Source organism: Bison bison, unplaced genomic scaffold, assembly GCF_000754665.1.
Source record: "Bison bison bison isolate TAMUID 2011002044 unplaced genomic scaffold, Bison_UMD1.0 scf7180017864119, whole genome shotgun sequence".
NCBI lineage: Eukaryota > Metazoa > Chordata > Mammalia > Artiodactyla > Bovidae > Bison > Bison bison.
Window position 1 is genome coordinate 473,421 of NW_011494691.1, and position 23,119 is coordinate 496,539.

General features: G+C 41.7%; 1 protein-coding gene and 1 non-coding gene across 3 annotated transcripts in view; one reads left to right on the plus strand and one right to left on the minus strand.

Moving 5' to 3' along the window:
- The window catches only part of TMEM108 (transmembrane protein 108), a 391,348-nt gene that overhangs the window by 177,574 nt on the left and 190,655 nt on the right, over positions 1–23,119 (minus strand). The gene's annotated exons all lie outside the window — the stretch shown is intronic.
- Positions 7,168–7,239, plus strand: TRNAC-ACA. Its single transcript has one exon. It is a non-coding gene; the product is annotated as a tRNA-Cys (tRNA).

Here is a 23,119-nt window from a genome sequence, read left to right on the forward strand (position 1 = left end):
TTTTTTAAAGATTGTAGCTCTGGAGATCAGAAGAATCCCTTTTAGAGGAAGAGAAGAGCTCTTGTTTTGTGGGGTGGGGTAGGGGGTGGGGGAACAATAGCTCAATGACTTCTTTGGCTAACCCACCCCCAGTGTGATCTAGCTGAGTAAGAGGGAGAGAAAGAGAGAGTTAAATTGCTCTCCATTATAATATAAGAGGGGGCTTCCCTAGTGGTTCAGTTGGTAAAGAATCTGCCTGCAATGCAGGAGACCCAGGTTCAATCCCTGGGTTGGGAAGATCCCCTGGAGAAGGAAATGGCAACCCACTCCAGTACTCTTTTCTGGAGAATTCCATGGACAGAGGAGCCAAGCAGACTACATGACTGTGCAACTAACTTTAACTTTTGACTTTGATAACATAAGAGGAGGTTTAAGTTCCCAAAGGCTAGAAAAGAGGGATTAAGTGGTCTAGAAATCAGAGAGGCTGAGGAGATAAACAAGAGATACTGTGAGGCAGAACAGGCAATTCCAAAAGACAGCAGTAGGTAAGACACAAGAATAAAGGATAGAATGAGAAATTCCGCACAAACTTTAATATGTGTAATATTTAATTTTCCATTGCTTTTTGTTTTATGCTATTTGTACTTAGACACCACATCTGTCCTCCTTCTCTATGCCACAACAGTTATCCACCACTAGGACCCTCAAAAACCTCAGAAAGTCTTGCACGAAACAGCCTTGTGTTAGTGATGCTCAGCTGGGCAATGAAAGAGACTATGTCTTAAGACAAGAGTGACTGGAAATGGAGATAGGAGCCACAAGGACCATAAGCAATGATTGGTAGGCATCTTCGGAGTGCTCAGGACCCGGTAAGCATGCAACAAATGTGCTGCGAATAAAGAAATAAATGAATGGATAAATGAATAATCAAGTAATAGGAGAACAGAAATATTTGTAGTTGATCAAGAGGAACATAAGTCCCTTAATCATCTCTGGAAATGCTTGGAGATTTTCAAGAAACTGTTAGACTTGTCACAATAGATGGAATAGAGTCATGTCATTTGAATATCAAAGAAACAACTGAGCACATAAATATGGGACACTTGAGTCCTCTGGGTTACCCAGGGCTATTCTAACTACAAGCACCATATGACCTACTATTTACTCAAAACTAATCTTTAGGTCCTTCTGTGGAGTTTTGTTATGTTTTTCTTCATTTAAGTTCTATAGTCTTGTCGAGTTAATCCCTAGGCATTTTACACCTACATGTACTCTTGCCACGGTGATGGAATTTCCATTTCCATTATATTTTCTAAATTGCTTCTACATGGAAATGACTGAGTTTGTATATTTACTTTGTGACCTAACTGAACTCACTTAGAGTTCTAATGATGGTTTCTCAGCTGAGTCTCTGGGGTCACTTGCGCTCCTTGGCTGGATAGAGAGGCATGGTGAGATTTCATCAAAAGCCTCTTTTTAACCACATTAATTGTATTAACCATTAACTGTATTAACATTAATTGTATCTAGTCCCTCAGGGAATAATTTAGGAGCGCCAATGATGACAGCTAATCCTAAGAATGTACAGAGTTTTATAGCCAAAAGGCCGAAGAAAAGAAAAATGAGAGGAGGAAGATGAAAACACCTGACCAGACATGCAGAGATAGAGGCACAGGTGGGGACCTGGCTGATCATGAGCTCAGGGGAGATGAGAAGGTGCAAGTAACACGAATCACTCCTTAGCAAGTGCGAGCCTCAGAGAACCCTGCCTCTCCTTTTGGGTTAAATGAAACTGTTCTATCAATTTTATTGACTTGGGAGGGAAATCTCTTTAGAAATGTCCACGTACCCAGGGAAGAAGTAATAAAGAACCAAATGAAAACCTCTTGACATTTGATATGTAAATTGACTTGAAAAGACAAGTTCATAGAGAACAAATGAGAAAGAATACCCAAGAAAATTCTGGAAAAAAAAAATTCCAAGAAGATGGGGCCAGGGAGAGAGGGACTGCCAGGCCTACTAGACATTAAAACATCCTCAAAAGCCTCTATATTTAAAATAATTTGAAACTGGCATATGAATATACCAAATTATACGTGCATATTTATGATACAATAAGAACAGTAATATTAAATCAGCAAGCAAAAAGATGAACTTTTAAATAAACATTTTGAGATAATGGCAGAGCAATATGGATAAAGTTAAAATTGTACTCATTCCAAATATCACATACCAGCATAAACTCCAAATAAGGTAGACATTTAACTGTAAAAAAAAAGTAAAGAATACAAATACTAGAAGGAAATATGAGTAATTCTTCTATTACTTGGGGGTAGAGAAGGTTTGCTAACTCTGAGTCAAAGTTTGAAGCAATAAGGAAAAAGATAAACTTTATTACATAAAAAAATTACTCAGTAAAAACTATAATTAAGTGAAACAAAAGTTAAAAACTATAAAAATGTTCAACTTATAAGAAGGAAAGATTTAAAGTCCCTAAATTTTTCCCCAAATCAATCTTCATGGTGCTTTAGCAGTTGTCTGCATACATGGGCAGAATGGCAAAAATCTGAACCACCCAGCACACCTGCTCCATACTGAGGTTAAGCAAGGCAGTGCTCTGTCTTTGTGTTTCAGCTCTCATACTGTGAACAGTGACCTTTCAACAGGCAATTTAGTGCCATGCTTTTTAGCATTTTGTGCTTTTTATTGACATCTCTGTTTGAAATGGCCCCCAAGCATAGTGCTGAGGTGTCTAGTGTTCCTAAGTGCAAGAAGACTGTGATGAGCTTTACAGAGAAAACACATGTCTTAGATAAGCTTTGTTCAGGCATGAGTTATAGTGCTATGACTGTGAGTGCAAAGTTAATGAATGAACAGTGCCTATTACACAAGGCATCTTTAGACAGAAACACATATAAAACAAGACTATATATGGATCAGTTGACAAAAATGTGACCAGATCTAATAGGAACCTAACCCTATATTTCCCTTAGGAGCACAGATTCAGTCTTAACTCATTTAGTCATTCAGTATTCATGACAACTTTATAGAATATAACTACTACGAGTAATGAAAACCAATGGTATTTGAGTCCAGCTTTAAAATATTTTGTGGAGCAAAGAATGAATATGATGAGCAATCCATGCCAACAGTAGAGTTTGAATAAAACAGGATAATAATTCACCATCTCTTTGGGACAGAGAAAGATTTGATTAATCTGATGGCTAACACTTGCTCTCTGGGAAAGAGGGGAAAAGGAATAGCAGAATTGACATATCAATTAACATCACAGGCCTGTGAAGTTTGGAATGGAACATTCTCCTCCATTTTACAGGTAGAGACACAGACACCAAGTCATAGTCTTTTTATGAGTAGAAATAATGACTTTGTTCTGCACATGATTTCTGATACTCTAAAATTAGGTAGCTGAAAGTGAAAGTGAAGTGAAAGTGAAGTCACTCAGTCATGTCTGACTCTTTGCGATCCCACGGACTGTAGCCTACCAGGCTCCTCCATTCATGGGGTGTTCTAGGCAAGGATACTGGAGTGGGTTGCCATTTCCTTCTCCAGGAGATCTTCCCGACCCAGGGATTGAACCCAGGTCTCCCTGAAGTTTATATGATATCTAAGATTCATGGCCTTTCTAGACATTATATTTCTCATCACAAAAATTATAATAGAGTGATGATGAAAAAGAAAGACTTTCCTTTTCTAAAAAGTCCTCATGGAATAATCATATCAATTATGGTCACTCCTTGATTTAGCCATTTAACAATTCATCTTATGTCTTCCATGTGCCTAGTAGTGTTTTTGTTTTTTTGTTTTGTCAAGAAATGAGTCTTTATTCAAGATCAAACCTACCAGCTATGAGACCTTGAGCTGGATTCTTGACTTCCCTGATCCTTGCATTTCTTGTAAGGTATAAGAATAGTCCTTGATATGCTTGTGGCAAAGACTGAGACAACCCATGCAAAAGGCAAGATAACAAATCAGGCCAGAGCTCACCAACCATCTTAATTTTGCTTCTCTTAAGCCATAAAACAAAAGCTTTTGGGCTATTCCCCAAAGGGCCTCTTCTGTAAATCCAGTGTCTTATTTAAATTGACTTTAGAGATTACTTATATGGGGATAAGTTGAACTTTAAGATTCTTATTTAGAACTTATACATTTGTCTTCCTTAAAAAGGATCTGAGGAAGTTCACTATCAGATACAACTTGTACAGTAGAAATACTAACAAATCAAAGCACATTAATGGCATCAGAAAGACAGATCCAGAATTACAGGGAGAAAGGGGGCAATTCATTTTACCACAAGGTGCACTGGGGCCATACACCTCCCTTGGAGCTTCTTGAAAATAAAGGCAAAAAGGACAGCTAGTACCATGGCTTTTTTTGTTTTTGGCTGCGTAAATAGAAGTACATTCTCTAGTTTGTTCAGAAATACAAACCTCTTCTGCCATTAAAATCTAAGAAAAGATCATTAGACAAATCTCTTGATAAGCATACAAATAGAATATTCTTGCCATGGCTGCTTCTTATGCTGTGTGGGCTCAGTTGCTCAGTTGTGTCTGACTCGTTGTGACCCCATAGACTGTAGCCTGCCAGGCTCCTCTGTCCAATGGGACTTCCCAGCCAAGAATACAGGAGTGGGTTGCCATTTCCTACTCCAGGGAATCTTTCTGACCTAGGGATCAAACACTTGTCTCTTGAGTCTCTTGCACTGACAGGCAGGTTCTTTATCACTGTGCCACCTGGGAAGCCAGGCTGCTCCTTATCAATCCACAATAAACACTAACGTCTTTGTGTTAAGTAGGAATTCCAGAATTTTTTGATAAGCAGTAGGAGCACCATGCTTCAGAGAGTGAGGCAGGCCTGCCCCTGAGTAGCTTTGCTACATGAACTTGGGCAAGTTACTTTACTTCTCTGAGACACAGCGTTCTCATCTGTAAATGGGGCTGACACCTAAATCAAAGGATTGCTGAGAGAATTAAGTGAAGTGAAGAACTTACTGTGTACTTGATATATTGTATGTGTCTCATCTTTTCTGTCAAGCTAATAGTGTACAGACACACTGCTTCCGGTCGTGTGCGGATAGAGAACTAGGAAAATAGGGAGAACTGATGTTCAGTAAGTCAGCCCAGGGCCTGAGCTGCTGTGTTACCCCAGGAAGGCAAGTGTGATGGTTTCTCAGGTTCACTTACACCAAAAGTCACAAATGAGTGTATGTGTCCACAGCGTTGGGTCTGGGTCATAATGGTGTTTTCAGAATATGAAGTTCTTTTGATAGAGACAGTTTGCAGTTTAAACACAGGAATATCCTTCACTTCCATAAAGAAATATTCTCTCTCACTTTTCTTGAAACTTATAGCCCTCCTACTCTTTCTTCCAAATTTTCTCATTTTTGCACAAGAACTAGCTCACCCTACTCTGGGATCAACAGTGTGAGCATGATTACAATGACTGTTGCTTTGCCTCAGGTCTGGGAGTTTAGTTTATAGGAAGTAGTGGGGACTATGGTGAACTTGAAAGCAGAAAAAAAATAGTGTTTTTTTTTTTTTTGTCTGCAGCCAATTGTCAGCAGAAAAATAGCTCTGTTTCTTTTATCTTAAAGAAACTGAAAATCCTCTCAAAATTTTTTCCCTAAATTTTCAAGTCCAGGTTCGATGCATGATACTGGATGCTTGGGGCTGGTGCACTGGGACGACCCAGAGGGATGGTACGGGGAGGGAGGAGGGAGGAGGGTTCAGGATGGGGAACACATGTATACCTGTGGCAGATTCATATTGATATATGGCAAAACCAATACAATATTGTAAAGTTAAAAAATAAAATAAAATTAAAAAAAAAAAGAACAGAAGAAAAAAAAATATTAGCAATGAATTCATATGGGCCAAGGCTGTGGAATTTCTGACTTATAAGGGTTCTCCTGCAGCAGAGCCTGCACAGTGACTGTTGGGGGCTGGGAAGACAGAGAGGACATGCAGCTCTACCTTCCACCCAAGCTCTGTCCTCCAGGAGCCCTGGGGCCCAATAAACTTCAAAGGATGAAACACACCTTCAGTAGAGCTCCTTCCCTCTCCTCCCCTTCATATTTCCTTCTCTGAAAAAGAAAAGAAACTACTGGGAGTTTACAGACCCACTGAGATTTAATTTCAGTAGAATTTAAAACAAAAGGGCAAAAATTATTCATCTGCTAAGGAAAAGCCTACAAAAGGGGATTGATTGATAAGATGTGGATTCTGCTTGGAGGACTGAGAGGTGACTGCCTGAGTGTTCTTCAAGACCAACTGGACTTTATTTGCATCTGTTGTGGGTGGGTATTCTGCTCTCCACAGACACTGAAGTCAGCAGAAGGATAAAAATAGGACCAGAAGTTTGAGGCATATTAGAATGACACAGACCTTCTCCTTCTGGCATTAAAGTGTATTGAGACCACTTATCTCATTTGAGGAGACAGAAAGGTGCTTGTGCGAGGTGAAGAATACGTATTACACATCCCTTTTTATAGTTTTGATATTAAAGACTGAATACCAAAGTCAAGGAATTATATGACACTGTAGCAATGCCAAATACTGAAGGAGCATGTTCTATCATTTGCACCAGCTTATGAAAAAGATTATTTCTCATCCACAGTAAACTCAAGCATTTTTCTTTTTATCTTTTGCAGTGTTTGAGAAACATTCTCAGATATTGAATTTGGGGATCTTAAAAATGTGTATTTCTTTTGGGTAGCAGGCATTTGTTCTGAAAGATGCACCACATTTTTATAATGGAAAGAGAGGCAAGGCCTTATGAAACAGGCAAAATTGTCATCTGAATGTTTACATGTGGAAAGACTATTTAAACCCACGATGCACAATTTGAATGGGCAGTATATTTCAGCATGTGAAATTATTCATAATAGCATAGCAATTGCTAAATTTTAATTTTGACTTGTTGGCTGAAAAAAAAAAAAAATGTATGATCAAACAGTTGAGAATTATGTTTTATTTGGCAGACTTGCTGAGGACATCAAACCTGGGAAGCAGCCTCTCAGATAGCTCTGAGTTCAAAGAGATAAGGGAGGAGTCATGATTTTTGCAACAAAGGGGAGATAGCAGGAACATCAAAAGATTACTGTTAATTAAAGAAAACCAGATATCTCAGGTTAAGGAGATTTAGTGCTTCTCCATGAATGGGAAGAGGACTTCCCTGGTGGCTCAGATGGTAAAGTGTCTGCCTACAATGCAGCAGACCCAGGTTCAATCCCTGGGTTGGGAAGATCCTCTGGAGAAGGAAATGGCAACCCACTCCAGTACTCTTGCCTGGAAAATCCTATGGACAGAGGAGTGTGGTAGGCCGCAGTCCATGGGGTCACAAAGAGTCGGACACGACTAAGCGACTTCACTTCACTTCACTTCACTTCATGAATGGGAAGACACAAGAGTTTCAGCTCATTGAAAACATTCCTTTGATATGCAACTCAGCTATCTGGGGCCAGAATACTTTTCTTTCCCATCCTTTGACCCCTCAGGCGTACCACTGGGGCAGCTGCAGTAGCTGAGGGCTTGGTCGCCTGGCAAGCTAACTCATTTGTCTCTATTCTGAAGTGAAGTGAAGTCGCTTAGTCGTGTCCGACTCTTTGCGACCCCATGGACTGCAGCCTAACACGCTCCTCTGTCCATGGGATTTTCCAGGCAGGAGTACTGGAGTGGGTTGCCATTTCCTTCTTCAGAGGATCTTCCCAACCCAGGGATTGAACCTGGGTCTCCCAGATTGTGGGCAGACGCTTTACCATCTGAGCCACCAGGGAAGTCTCTGAGCTCCTTTGGAGCTGTAGTGGCTTGATGGCTGTGTCATCCTTTGTTTACTGATACAGGAGGCAATATTTTTCATTTATAAACCTTTAACCTCAAACTCTCTTCCGCTTCCTTAGCTCCTCCCATCCCACCTCCATCCGCATAAAGCCTTCTTTAATGCTTGAGCTCGTATGAAGACATTTTAATTTGTGGTTTCGTTTAATCTTTGAAAATACATAATTTATATCAAGTGATTCCACAGGATATAGTCTGTTGAATGTGCAGTTTGAATAACAATTATAATGACATGAAAAATTATGTGGGCAAGAGTGGGATGGGTCAATACCAAAAGCTGAAGCCATCACTTGAAGAGTATGGATCAAGGTCACAGGTAAGGCCTGTGCAGACAAGCTCAGTCCACAGGGAAGCCATGGCATCCCAAGCATTTCTGATGAACTTTATACCTCAATTTTTTCCTCAACTTTACACTTTGCTTCAGGAAGCATGAATTAAGTAATACAGTTAATCTCACTTGTGAGGGCCTAAAATGCTAAACAGATCATTTAACTGTGTTGATAATTCTGTCTTGCTTTGATGACCACAAAGGCCAGAATAAATATCCAGAAGAACCAAGACTGCTGTTTCCCAAACAAGCTGATAGTCAGCATCTATTTTAAAATAAAGTCCTAGGTGTTTCCCTCAGGAATTCTAATTCCAGGTTCTTAGACGGGACAATTTTAAAAGGTTCTCAAGCTGACTCTCATGATAAGCCAGGGATGGAGACCAAGACTGAATCTAGCTGCTCTAACCCCGACTCTAATAGCACATTAGAACTATGGAGGAACATAAGAGATCAATCAAGCAAACTCCCCAGGGACCGTGAGAAGCTTCCAGGAGAACCAGGGATCCTTGTTGCTGTTCAGTTGCCAAGTCGTGTCCAACTCTTTTCCAACCCCATGGAATGTCGCATGCCAGGCCTCCCTGTCCCTCACCATTTCCTGGACTTTGCCCAAGCTCATGTCCATTGCATCTGTGATGCCATCCAGCCATCTCATCTTTTGTCGCTCTCTTCTCCTTCTGCCTTCTATCTTTCCCAGCATAAGGTCTTTTCCAATGAGTTGGCTGTTCGCATCACGTGGCCACAGTGTTGGAGCTTCAGCTTCAGCATCAGTCCTTCCAATGAGTATTCATTCAGGGTTGATTTCTTTTAAGATTGACTGGTTTGAATTCCTTGCTGTCCAAAGGACTCTCAAGAGTCTTCTCTAGCTCCACAGTTCAAAAGCATCAGTTCTTTGGTGCTCTGCCTTCTTTATGGTCCAGTTCTTATAACTGTAGGTGACTACTGGAAGGACCATAGGCTTGACTATACAGACCTTTGCTGGCAAAGTGATGTCTTTACTTTTTAACATACTGTCTAGTTTTGCCATAGCTTTCCTGCCAAGAAAAAATCGTTTTCTAATTTCATGGCTTCACTCACCATGCACAGTGATTTTAGAGCCCAAGAAGAGGAAATCTGTCACTGCTTCCACCTTCTCCCCTTCTATTTCCCATGAAGTGATAGGGCCAGATGCAATGAGCTTAGTGTTTTAAGCCAGCTTTTTCATTCTCCTTCATTCTCAAGAAGAGGTTCTTTAGTTCCTCTTCACTTTCTGCCATTAGAGTAGTATCATCTGCATATATGAGGTTATTGATATTTCTCTAGGCAATCTTGATTCCATCTTATAACTCATCCAGCCTGGCATTTCTCATGATGTGCTCTAAGTATAAGTTAAATAAACAGGATGACAATAAATAGCCTTGTTGTACTCCTTTCTCAATCTTAAACCAATCAGTTATTTCATATAAGGCTCTAACTGTTGCTTCTTGACTGGCGCACAGGTTGCCCAGGAGACACGTAAGATGGTTTGGAGTTCCCATCTCTTTAAGATTCTTCCAGTTATGATCCACACATTCAAAGGCTTTAGCACACAGTCAAAAAACTACACTAAATGTTTTTCTGGAATTCCCTTGCTTTCTCTATGATTCAGCAAATGTTGGCATTTTGATCCTGAGTTCTCTGCCTTTTCTAAACCTAGCTTGGACATCTGGAAGTTCTCAGTTCATGTCATGCAGTTTATGGTTTAGTATGCAGGATTTTGAGCATCATTTACAATCATGGGAGATGAATGCAATTGTTTGGTGGCTTGAACATTTTTTAGTTATTGCTCTTCTTGGGAACTGGAATGAGGATTGACCTTTTCCAGTCCTGTGGCCATTGCTGGGCTTTCCAAATTTGCTGAAATATCAAGTGCAGCACTTTAATAGCATCATCTTTTAAAATTTTAAAAAGCTCTGATAGAATTCCATCACCCCCACTAGCTTTGTTCATAGTGATGCTTCCTAAGGCCCACTTGATTTCACATTCCAGGATGTCTGGCTCTAGGTGAGTGATTACACCATCGTGGTTATCTGGGTCATGATGATCTTTTTTGTATAGTTCTTCTGTGTATTCTTGCCACCTCTTCTGTTAGGTCCATACCACTTCTGTCCTTTATTGTGTCCATCTTTGCATGAAATGTTCCCTTGATATCTCTAATTCTCTTGAAGAGATCTCTTCTTTCCCGTTCTACTGTTTTCCTCTATTTCTTTGCATTGGTCACTGAGGAAGGCTTTCTTATCTCTCTGTGCTATTCTTTGAAATTCTGCATTCAAATGGGTATATCTTTCCTTTTCTCCTTTGCCTTTAGCTTCTCTCCTTTTCTCAACTATTTGTAAGGCATCCTCAGACAACCATTTTGCCCTTTTGTATTTCTTTTTCTTGGGGATGGTCTTGATCACTGCTTCCTATACAATGTCACAAACCTCTGTCCATAGTTCTTCAGGCACTCTGTCTGTCAGATCTAATTCCTTGAATCTATTTGTCACTTCCACTGTGTAACTGTGAGGGATTTGATTTAGGTCATACCTGAATGGTCTAGGTGGGAGGAGGTGGGAGGAGAAGGGGACGACAGAGGATGAGATGGCTGAATGGCATCACCGACTCAATGGACATAGGTTTGGGTGAACTCCACAAGTTGGTGGTGGACACCCAGGCCTGGCCTGCTGCAGTCCATGGGGTTGCAAAGAGTTGGACATGGCTGAGCGACTGAATTGAACTGAATGAATGGTCTAGTGGTTTCCCCTACTTTCTTCAATTTAAGTCTGAATTTGGCAATAAGAAGTTCATGATCTGAGCCACAGTCAGCTCCTGGTCTTGTTTTTGCTGACTGTATAGAGCTGCTTCATATTTGGCTGCAAAGAATATAATCAGTCTGATTTCGGTATTGACCATCTGGTGATGTCCATGTGTAGAGTCTTCTCTTGTGTTGTTGGAAGACAGTGTTTGCTATGACCAGTGTGTTCTCTTGACAAAACTCTGTTAGCCTTTGCCCTGCTTCATTTTTCACTCCAAGGCCAAATTTGTCTGTTATTCCAGGTATCTCTTGACTTCCTACTTTTGCATTCTAGTCCCTATGATGAAAAGGACATCTTTTTTTGATGTTAGTTCTAGAAGGTCTTGTAAATCTTCATAGAACATTCAATTTCAGGTTCTTCCTCATTACTGGTTGAGGCACAGACTTGGATTACTGTGATATTGAATAGTTTGCCTTGGAAACAAATAGAGATCATTCTTTCGTTTTTGAGATTGCACACAAGAACTGCATTTCAGACTCTTGTTGACTATGAGGGTTATTCACTTTCTTCTAAGGGATTCTTGCCCACCGTCATAGATATAATGGTCATCTTAATCAAATTCACCTATTCCGGTCCATTTTAGTTCTCTGATTGCTAAAACATTGATGTTCACTCTTGCCATCTCCTATTTGGCCACTTTCAATTAACCTTGATTCATGGACCTAGAACTCCAGGTCCTATGCAATATTGTTCTTTATAGCATCGGACCATACTTCCATCACCAATCACATCCACACCTGGGCGTTGTTTTTGCTTTGGCTCTGCCTTTTCAATCTTTCTGGAGTTATTTCTCCACTGATCTCCAGTAGCATATTGGGCACCTACCAACCTGGGCAGTTCATCTTCCAGTGTCATCTCTTTTTGCCTTTTCATACTGTTCATGGGGCTCTCAAGGCAAGAATATTGAAGTGGTTTTCCATTCCCTTCTCCAGTGGACTATGTTTTGTCAGAGATTAAGTCTGACCACATTTTGAGAACCCCACTCTGTAAACCACATGGTTATACTACTGTGGAGTTGATGAAATAATGTGTGCTTACACTCATCATTAATATATGATGAGAGATTAATATATCAAAAATCACTCTACAGCCAGATTTTGCCTTACCAGCTCTATCAGACAAGTTATTTTACTATAGCAAATTATTACAAAGTAGAAAATGTGTTACTCTTCTTGTCTCATCTGTAAACAAGTATCACACCTACACTACAAGGTTGTTTTGAGAATAAAATAATATCCCCATCCTTTCAGAGGAAGGACAAATGATGTCTCTGGAGAGCACCAGACAAGGTGTTTGGAGATGGAATCTACACTAACTTTCAAGGTGAAGAAGCATTTTGACTAGTAAAGGTGGAAAATCTCAAAGCTGCAGAGAGAGGACAGTGAGGCAGGAGTTTGGATGAGTAAATTAAACAATAGAAGACCTACTACTGGCTGCTTTAAAACTCCTAAACAATGCAGTTTTTGATATAGCGTAACTGTCTCTCCAGCTTCTTAGGTAGGGTTGAGTCAAAGATTCCATCTTCTAGGGGTGCGAAGGAAATACAGAGAAGACAGACTGCCAGGGAAGCAGCAGGTAGTGGTCGGGAAGCAGAGAGTCAGAAGCTGGGCCTCCAAGGCTCAGTCTTCCCAGATCTGAACAACAAAATAAGTGCCAGCTATCTCACTGTCCTGGGAGTCCCAGGACCCAGAACTTCTCCCATCATGTCTGCCCAGGACTAGATGGTCACCACCAGCTGGTGCCAAACATAGGTCCACACCTGGGTAGAGCTGATCATGTAGCTGGATCCTCAGGTCTCTAGGCTAGCTGTGTAGGCGCTCATCATCAACTCCACAGTTTTATAATCATGGGGTTTACAAAGTGGGGTTTTCAAAACGTGGACCTCAGATCACCAGCAGCATCCAAGAAGTTGTTAGAAATACAAATTATCAGGCTCTAACCTAGACTCCTTGAATCAGCAACTCTGGGGAGGGGGTTCAGCAGTTTTTGCTTCAACAAACCCTCCAGGATGCACACATAAGTCTGAGAAGCTCTGCTTTGCATGGATGAGTTTGTGGACGCCTTTATCATGCTATAGCTGAGTTTTACTCTTCAACTCTTGCTTGGACAAATTATTACTCTTCAAAGAAGCAATAGTGAGGAAAGAGGGATTTGGAGCAGAAAGACTCATTTCAAGCATCTCTTTCTTCTGCAACAGACTCTAAGTCATCAGTTCATCAGCGGGGAAGACATTTACAGTTCTTTAGTTCAACCAGAATGTTGGTGTTGGCATTCACAGCTCATTGAGAGCATTTAGCAGTGTCTGAATTCTAATGGCTAAATTAGAAATACCACCCATTTTCATGATTCAACTTATTAGGCTGGTATTATTAATGCTCTGTGAGTAACCCCTGTATAGGGGGTGTGTGTATTAAAACATGGGCTTTGTGGTAGGAAAACCGACAAAATGATTGCCATGTTTGTCTCTGCTGTAGTTATATACCATCAGTAAGAACTAGACCTTTCACTGAATTAAAATTCTAAACACAGGCAGCCAGAATTGATTTAAATGATCAAATCCTAGAACGACTACTTTCAAATAAATCTCTCACTTAGAATCTAAAAAACTTAATAGTGGCAGCCAACACTTAAAGGTAAATCAAATGTGTAAGCCATCTGTGCCGTGCAAATCAGCTCAAATCAGATGTCTAAAATTCAGAGGTCTAAAAGCAGAAGAAAACAGAGAGCTACACCTTAAAGGAATCAGACTGGTGATGAGCCAAGATTAAACAATAAATAAATAAAACAATTAACTCTCTGTTTCCCCAGGCTGTCCTTCTTCAAGCTATTGCTACACACTGACAGTTGGATGCAGGCTTTGTAAGTTGAAGTGTAAGTCCCGGGAAAGCAGAAATTTTGCTTATCTTACCCATTGCTGTATCCTCAGTCTTTAGAAATGGGTCAAGCACAAGGTTGGTATCCAGCATATTGACTAAATGCATGAACGATCCTACAAATGACTGTACTGTACACAAAACTGTGGCACTGTCACAGAATATTCTGTGATGACAGAAGTGTTGTGTAAGCTGTAGTGTCCAATACAGTAGCCACCTGTAGCTGATGGCTTAAAATGTGGCTCATGTAGCTGGGGACATAAATCTTAAATCTAAGTGGCTACTATATTGGACAGCACAGTTATAGAGGCTACAGATGTGTGGAGGAAAAAACAGAAGAAAAGTATGTAGTGCAGGGAACTTGTTACTTATGAATTCTGACCTGGGAGGTGGTGCAGATAAGGGCAGGTTGGGTAGGGTGGTCGCTGGTTTTCAGATTCTTCCCACTTTCCCTTCAACCACTAAAGGCTGTGGCAGCAGCTGTTGAGGCAAGGAAGGCTGGGTTTCAGATTTAAGGAGGAGAGACTGCATTCCTCTCGCATCAGGGACAAGGTGGTGCTGAACCGATGGGCACCCCAACAGATGAGAGTGACCACTGGATGGCAAATGACACTTAGCGTCTGCAGAAGCAAAGGCAGTGATGAGTTCTGGGTCTTTCTCTTGGCTCAGTTTGCTTTCTGGTTCATGAGTTTATTCATTTGATTATTTTTACTCATTCAAGGATCTTCCAATATCTTCATTAATACACAGGCCCTCTTTTCTCAATATCCTTTGTTAGGGGACACTATACAAAGGTCTGATCCTTTGAGGTTATTGGGCTTGTCACAGAGGAAATCCTGGGAAGAATGGGCTGTCTTACAAAATGAGATGATTAAATAAAAGTCATTTAATCTTACTATTTTAAAAAAGATATGCCCTTTTCTTTTTCTGCCCAAATTAGTAGGCCTTGCTGCTGCTAAGTTGCTTTAGTCGTGTCCGACTCTGTGCGACCCATAGATGGCAGCCCACCAGGCTCCTCCATCCATGGGATTTTCCAGGCAAGAGTACTGGAGTGGGTTGCCATTGCCTTCTCTGTAGTAAGCCTTAGGAAGCACGAATATGAACAAAACTAGTGGAGGTGATGGAATTCCAGCAGAGCTATTTCAAATCCTAAAAGATGATGCTGTTAAAGTACTGCACTCAACATGCCAGCAAATTTGGAAAACAGCGGTGGCCACAGGACTGGAAAAGGTCAGTTTTCATTCTAATCCCAAAGAAGGGCGATGCCAAAGAGTGATCAAACTACCGCACAATTGTACTCATCTCACATGCTAGTAAGGTCATGCTCAAAAGCCTTCAAGCTGGGCTTCAATGGTACATGAACTGAAAACTTCCAGATGTCCAAGCTGGATTTAGAAAAAGCAGAGGAACCAGAGATCAAACTGCCAACACCCACTTGATCGTTAAAAAAAAGCAAAAGAATTCCAGAAAAACATCTACTTCTGCTTCATTGATGATGCTAAAGCCTTTGACTATGTGGAGCACAGTAAACTGTGGAAAATTCTTAAAGAGCTGGGAATACCAGACCAGCTTATCTGCCTCCTGAGAAACCTGTATGTAAGTTAAGAAGCAACAGTTAGAACTGGACATGGAACAATGAACTAATTCAAAACTGGGAATGGAGTACATCAAGGCTGTATATTGTTACCCTGCTCATTTAACTTCTATACAGAGTACATTATGTGAAATGCTGGGCTGAATGAATCACAAGCTAGAGTCAAGATTGCTGAGAGAAATATCCGTAACCTCAGATATGCAGAAGACACCACCCTAATAGCAGAAAGCCAAGAGGAACTAAAGAGCCTCTTGAGGGAAGGAGTAAGAGGAAAGTAAAAAAATCTGTCTTAAAACTCAACATTCAAAAAACTAAGACCACAGCATTCAGTCCCGTCACTTCATGGCAAATAGATGGGGGAAAAACAGAAACAGTGACAGACTTTATATTATTGAGCTCCAAAATCACTGCAGATGGTGACTGCAGCCATGAAATTAAAAGACGCTTGCTCCTTGGAAGAAAAGCCATGCCGAACCTAGACATCGTACTAAAAAGCAGAGATATTACTTTACCAACAAAGGTCCATCTAGTCAAAGCTATGGTTTTTCCAGTCATCATGTACGGATGCAAGGGTTACACCATAAAGAAGGCTGAGCACCAAAGAATTGATGCTTTCGAACTGTGGTGCTGGTGAAGATGCTTGAGAGTCCCTTGGACAGCAAGGAAATCAAACCAGTCAATCCTAAAGGAAATCAGTCCTGAATATTCACTGGAAGGACTGATGCTGAAGCTGAAGTTCTAATACTTTGGCCACCTGATGCAAAGAGCTGACTCACTGGAAAAGATCCTGATGCTGGGAAAGACTGAGACCAGGAGGAGGAGGAGGTGACAGAGGATGAGATGGTTGGATGGCATCACCAACTGAATGATATGAGTTTGAGCAAACTCCGGGGGAAAGTGGAGCACACGACTGACCCCATGGTGTGCTGCAGTCCATGGGGTTGCAAAATGTCAGACATGACTGAGCGACTGAAAAATAAATGTGGTGGGTGCATATTAAGTTGCTTTAGTTCAGTTCAGTCGCTCAGTCGTGTCTGACTCTTTGTGACCCCATGGACAGCAGCACTCCATGGGGTAAAATGTGTTCAACACTTTGTGGTCCTATGGACTGCAGCTTTCTCCATGGGATTTTCCAAGAATACTAGAATGGGTTACTATTTCCTCCTCCAGGGGATCTTCCTAACCCAGGGATCAAAGCTATAGCTCTTATGTCTCCTTCACTGGCAGGTGGGTTTTTTACCACTAGTGCCAACTGGGAAGCCCATTTATGTGGTATAAGGCCACAAATAAGGCTTATGTGCATTAATATGTCTGCCTTGACATCTGGTAAAGCCGGGAAGGCCTTGAATGGCCTGCTTCTTCGCTTCCCTCTTTGCTCCAGTCATCAAATTCTCCTAGCCAAGCAACTCTCCTTATCAAAAGAACCAGGCACAGGTCCTACTTAACCCTGAGTAGGAGGTTTCAGTTCCCTCCAAGCAAGTGGAATTTTTCAGACAAGCCAATCTCATCCTCCACATGAATCAGAGGCTCCTCAGCCTCTTGATATTACAAAGCCTGCTTCCCACAGCCTTTGGTTTTTCATGCTGTTTCTGAGGACAGGTCCCACGTGCCCTGCATGGCACTCCTGTCCTCAGCCTCCAGCTATGAGCCCATGTGACTAATCAGCTGCTGTTTGATCTCATCTGTCCCGTGTTGTATGTTTGGCCATCCCCAAGCCACTAATGCAGGATCCCTCCTTCATCAGTGAAGAGAATAGAAGTGATTAAAACCAGTTTTGTAAACTCCTCATACATAATTCATCAGTTGCTGCTGGGCCAGACATCATTCACTGATATTCAGGACAAACTTCACCCTTCTGACCGCTCCTTTTTACCTCATGGGCATGAAGCCTGGAAACTGCATTTCTCAGAGGCCCTTGCCATCAGGTTTCTCATTAGATCCCACCAATTAGAAGCACTTGCGAGACACTATAAAGGTAAAGAGAAGCTACCTCCCCAGTAGCAGCTGTGGGAGAGTGGTAGACAAGAGATGGAAGGCATTGCCAGAGGCTTCTGAGTGTCTCCCAGAGAACCACCTCTATGGGGACTACCCTCCTAGGACTGTTTTATGTGAAATTTCCTGATATTGTTGTAGCAGATGCCTCTGCACCATGGTTCATATCCTCTTAGCTTTACCTCTGATTTCAGCCATGGTTGCACAGTTCCACACAAGCTTTAACTCGCTTCATGCTAGCAGCATCCTGCCTCAAGTACAGGATACACATATCCATTTTCTGTTCCTCCAACATTTCAGAAGTCACAAGAGTTAGCTGGCTCACATACACATGGGCAGCTCATAAATATAGGAAGTCAGTATCTCTGGGGGCAATTCTTGGGATCCAGTGGATAAATCCCCCTGCCTTCTAATCTTTGGAGAGACAATTCTGGAAGGTATCCTGTATCTCAGTAGGTTCTGACAGAATCAAGCTCCTACCCATCATAATGCAACCTCCACAACACACCCCTACCTAGGTTGGCTTTCTTCTTTCCCTTACTCTCCAACTGCTGATCCCTGGGCTCATTTCTCAAGTAAACTATCTGGTCACAGTCCTTTTCTCAGGCTCTGCTTTGTGAGGAATCCAAGCTAAGATAGGGGTCTTCCTGACATTCATTCCTCTGGCCGTCCAAAGATTGTATAGCTTCTAATTCCCTGTAATGAAACATTTCCTAGTCCTCCTACCTAGACCAGCTTTTGTTTTCATGACCTAACTATAATTAATATAGTTACATAATATTCTATCACATTTGACCATTTTACTTATCCATTGATCTGAAAATGGATATTAAGTGTGCCTCTATTATTTTACTTAGTATCTTCAGTACATTGATTACTATGGAAAACATTGTTAGTTGTTTACCAACAGCCATTCTCTCCATTTCCCTTACTAAGAAAACCCAATTTGGGTTAACCTGACAATGTACCAAACCTAAACCTGGGAAATTATCTCAATCTCCCTACAGCTAGAGGAGACATAGTTCTAGCTAATGAGAAATAAACAGAAGTCCATCAGAGATTTCTAGGAAAGATTTACCTGTCCTCTTGTCCTTTTTCTATTCTTACCTGGAACAATGACATGAGAGTAACTTGCCATCCTACAACCACATGGGACAGCGAGGAGAAATGCCATTTAAGAAGCCTGTGATCCAATCATATTAAAACTGAGAGGGGGCCTGTAGGGCTGTGCTGTGCTTAGTTGCTCAGCTGTGTGGACTCTTCATGACCCCATGGGCTGTAGTCCGCCAGGGTTCTCTGTCCATGAGGATTCTCCAGGCAAACATACTGGAGTGGGTTGCCATGCTCTCTTCCAGGGGATCTTTGGTCTCCCACATTGCAGGCAGATTCTTTACCATCTGAGACACCAGAGAAGGCAAAGAATACAGGAGTAGGTATCCCTTCTCCAGGGTATCTTCCTGACCCAGGAATACGAACCGGGGTCTCCTGCATTGTAGACAGATTCTTTACCAGCTGAGCTACCAGGCACAGAGGCCCTTCTTTTTCCCATTTCTTATAGGTACCCTCCAAGACCTTCCCTGAGTTCCAAGGGGAAGATTCAACACGTTCTAATCAAGGGAAGAGCAGCCAAGAAACTCCCTGAGGCAAAATCAAAGGGAGCAGAGAAGCTCATCAAGATTAGGAGACTGAGCACCTGAGATGTGACTGAAGTGAAGTGAAGTCGCTCAGTGTCCGATTCTTTGCGACCCTATGGACTGTAGCCTACCAGGCTCCTCCATCCATGGGATTTTCCAGGCAAGAGTACTGGAGTGGGTTGCCATTTCCTTCTCCAGAGGATCTTCCCAACCCAGGGATCAAACTCGGGTCTCCCACATTGTAGGCAGACTTACCATTTGAGCCACCAGGGGAAGAGATGAGATTAAGGGAGTACAAATCTTGCACACACCATAATTCTGTCAGAGACCCCCACCCTTGAATCATTGCTATAAACCCCCTCATCAAATCCTCTGGGGTTAAGACACATAGTTTTTTGAAGCAGGAACCCTCTGTGTCCCCCTTTGCCTGGCAAAGCAATAAAGCTATCCTTTTCTACTTGACCCAAACCTCTGTCTCCAAGATTTGACTCACTACCAGTGTACAGAGAAGCTGAGCTTTTGGCAACAGGATCATGGAGATGCCCCAGCAGCTCTGAGTGTTGGTCTTCTTACTTCTTATTACATGAAAAAAAAAAAAAAAAAAAAAATGACTATTTTGTTAAGCTGTCATAATGGTTTCTCTAACACTGCTGAGTACAATCCCATACCTGGTATACTGTATTCATATTTCTATGAATTATTTCCTTTAACTAGACAACCAGAAGGAAATTCCCAGGTCAAAAAAATGTATTAAACATACATAAATTTATAATTCATGCTGTTAAATTATTTTACAAAAGGAATATATCAAAATACATGGCTACTCTTAAAATTTGAAGCTGTATATTCTGGAAAAGTACACTGTTTTGTAATTATCTTGCTAATTCATTTCCACTTTGATTAGCAGTCTAATATACTGGTGGGGATTCCTGGTGGCTCAGACAGTAAAGCACCTGCCCGCAATGCAGGGGGACCCGGGTTCGATCCCTGGGTCAGGAAAATCCCCGGGAGAAGGAAATGGCAACCCACTCCAGTGTTCTTGCCTAGAAAATTCCATGGATGGAGGAGCCTGGTGGGCTACAGTCCATGGGGTCACAAAGAGTCGGACACGACTGAGCAACTTCTCTTCACTTCTTCATACTACTGGTAGGTTTCAGGCTCATAGGCTACATGGTGAGAAAAAGCTGTGGGAGCCCTAGTCAAAACAACCCAGCATGCTGCTGTTGCTAAGTCGCTTCACTCGTGTCCGACTCTGTGTGACCCCACAGACAGCAGCCCACCAGGCTCCCCCGTCCCTGGGATTCTCCAGGCAAGAACACTGGAGTGGGTTGCCATTTCCTTCTCCAATGCATGAAAGTGAAAAGTGAAAGAGAAGTCGCTCAGTCATGTCTGACTCTTTGCGACCCCATGGACTGCAGCCTACCAGGCTCCTCCATCCATGGGATTTTCCAGGCAAGAGTACTGGAGTGGGGTGCCATTGCCTTCTCCATGTTGCCCATTAAAAAAAGCAGCACATACAATGTTGTCTCTACAGTGATTTCATTACAGGCTGACTGTTGAGACAGCCAATGTGACTTTCTTTGAAAAGAATTTTCCCCAAATGCTCCAAAGTGACTCCAGTGGTCAAGGAAGACATAGAGGTGAAAAGAGGCAAAACAATGAGAGGATGACAAGAAAACCAGTGCGGTAATGGCTTACCAACAGCTAAGAGATCTGCTTCCATGGGCAAAAGTTGGAGGAAAAGGTGGAAAGTCCCCACACTGCTTTAATTGAAAAGAGAGCTGTTAGATACCAAGAGACAAAGGTGGAGCATTTCTAGCTGATTGTTGTCGTTGTTTAGCCACTAAGTTTTGTCCGACTCTTTTGTGAACCCATGGACTGTAGCTCCCTGGGTTACCCTGTCCACGGATTTCCCAGGTAATGATACTGGAGTGTGCTGCCATTTCCTTGACCCAGGGATCAAACTTGCATCTCTTGCATTGGCAGGCAGATTATTTATCACTGAGCCACCTGGGAAGCCCTTCTAGCTGATCACTCCAGAGTTATTGTGGCTCAAAAGGAATACTAGCTTGAAAAGAGAAATTAAAAAAAAAAAAAAATGTAAAGAGAAGACCAGGCTACACTGGTGTGTCCTCCATGGCTTGCTCTAGGTTCAAAGCTCAGCCTCATCTTATATCTGAGCCATTTCCCCCACTTATCCGCAGATCTAAGAATAAAGACCCTTGGCGAGGTCAGTAATCACAACACTGCTTTATGGCAGACTCTTGGGATGTCACTCATTCATGTATGTTCATTCACTCACTCAGTCACACTTTTCCTGCATGCCTGCCACTAGTAAGTGATAATAAAGAAAATACCCCCTGGACTGAAGGAGCTCATTGTCTTGGAGTAGTTATGATACCATAGTAATAATGACAACACAAAGGCTCTGTAGGTTAAGAACAACAACGGAAATATGTGAGGTTGCGGGAGTTGAGAGTATGAAGAATTTCCTCCAGTTGGGAAGACTGGAGAATCCTACTTGGAGATGACAACCCAGTTGAACCTCAACAGGTAGGCAGGATGTCAAAAGGAATGTTTAGATTAAAAAGCAATCAATGTGAGGGGAAAAGAATAGGGTGTAAACAAGAAATCTTGGATTTTGCCCCATTCTCTTAGGATTTTTAGATCTATTGAAATTTTGTGACAGATGGGGAAAAAATGGTAACAGTGGCAGATTTCTTTTTCATGGGCTCCAAAATCACTGTGGATGGTGACTGCAGCCATGAAAAAGCTATGACAAACCTAGATAGTGAATTAAAAACCAGACATCACTTTGCCAACAAAGATCCATAGAATCAAAGTTATGGCTTTTCAGATATAAGAGTTGGACCACAAAGAAGGCTGAGCACCAAAGAATTGATGCTTTTAAACTGTGGTGCTGGAGAATACTCTTGAGAGTCCCTTGGACTGCAAGGAGATCAAACCAGTCAATCCTAAAAGAAATCAACCCTAAATATTCATTGGGAGGACTGATGCTGAAGCTCTAATACTTTGGCCACCTCATGTGAAGAGCCTACTCATTGGAAAAGATCCTGATGCTGGGAAGGATTGAGGGCAAGAAGAGAAGGTGGTAACGGAGGATGAGATGGTTGAATGGCATCACTGATTCAACAGACATGAGTTTGAGCAAACTCCAGGAGATAGTGAAGGACAGGGGTGTCTGGAGTGCTAGAGTCCTTGGGGTTGCAAAGAGTCAGACATGACTTTGTGACTGAACAATAACCACCACCATTCAGAGGCTGCTTATTGAAAGTATTAAATTAGATAGTACATGGGGGAACTTTCTTATAAATGATAGAGATAGAAATATAATTAACTTATTATTATCATTGTGTTTCTTATTCTTCCATGTATAGCAAACAGGATCAAAATGTTCAAACATGGAAATTTTTCAGGTATGAATGAGACAAGTTTTTCTCTTTCCAGATTCAAGATCATATACGATTTGTATAATAGACTGTTAAATAGTTGTCTGACACATACAGACATGCACACCCTAAGTACTAGTTCACTGAAGTCGGACGCTGGATTTTTTTTTTTTTTTAACTGTGTTAGTGTTCATGGTAACTGTCATGTGAACATACAGGTCTTTGTAATGAAAATTTTTATATTCTCAAGATTTTGGCTATGTTGCATAGGGTTAAAGATGTTACAATTTCATGAGATTGAGTTTATAACCAGAAAGGAAATCTGAAGCCTTCAATATAAGAAAGTAGTTTTGCCGGGAGCTGGCGTGAGGACCTCCGCCCGTGGCAAAGGTCATGAGGAAGGAGGCTCGACATACGCAAAGGCGGGATCAAGCCTCAGGAGTCCCCCTGGAAATTCTCGAGCATCTACCCCCAAAACCAGAGTCTGCCTACTTTACTACTTTGTGCTCTCACCTACACCTCTGACTTTGTGGGGGGCTGTCCCCCACCACCTCTTTTGGAGAAGGAGTTAACTTAGAGCTCCAGTTAATAATAATTCCTGGGCATGATAGGAGTGTTTCAACCTACAAACTCCTCTGAAGGTTCT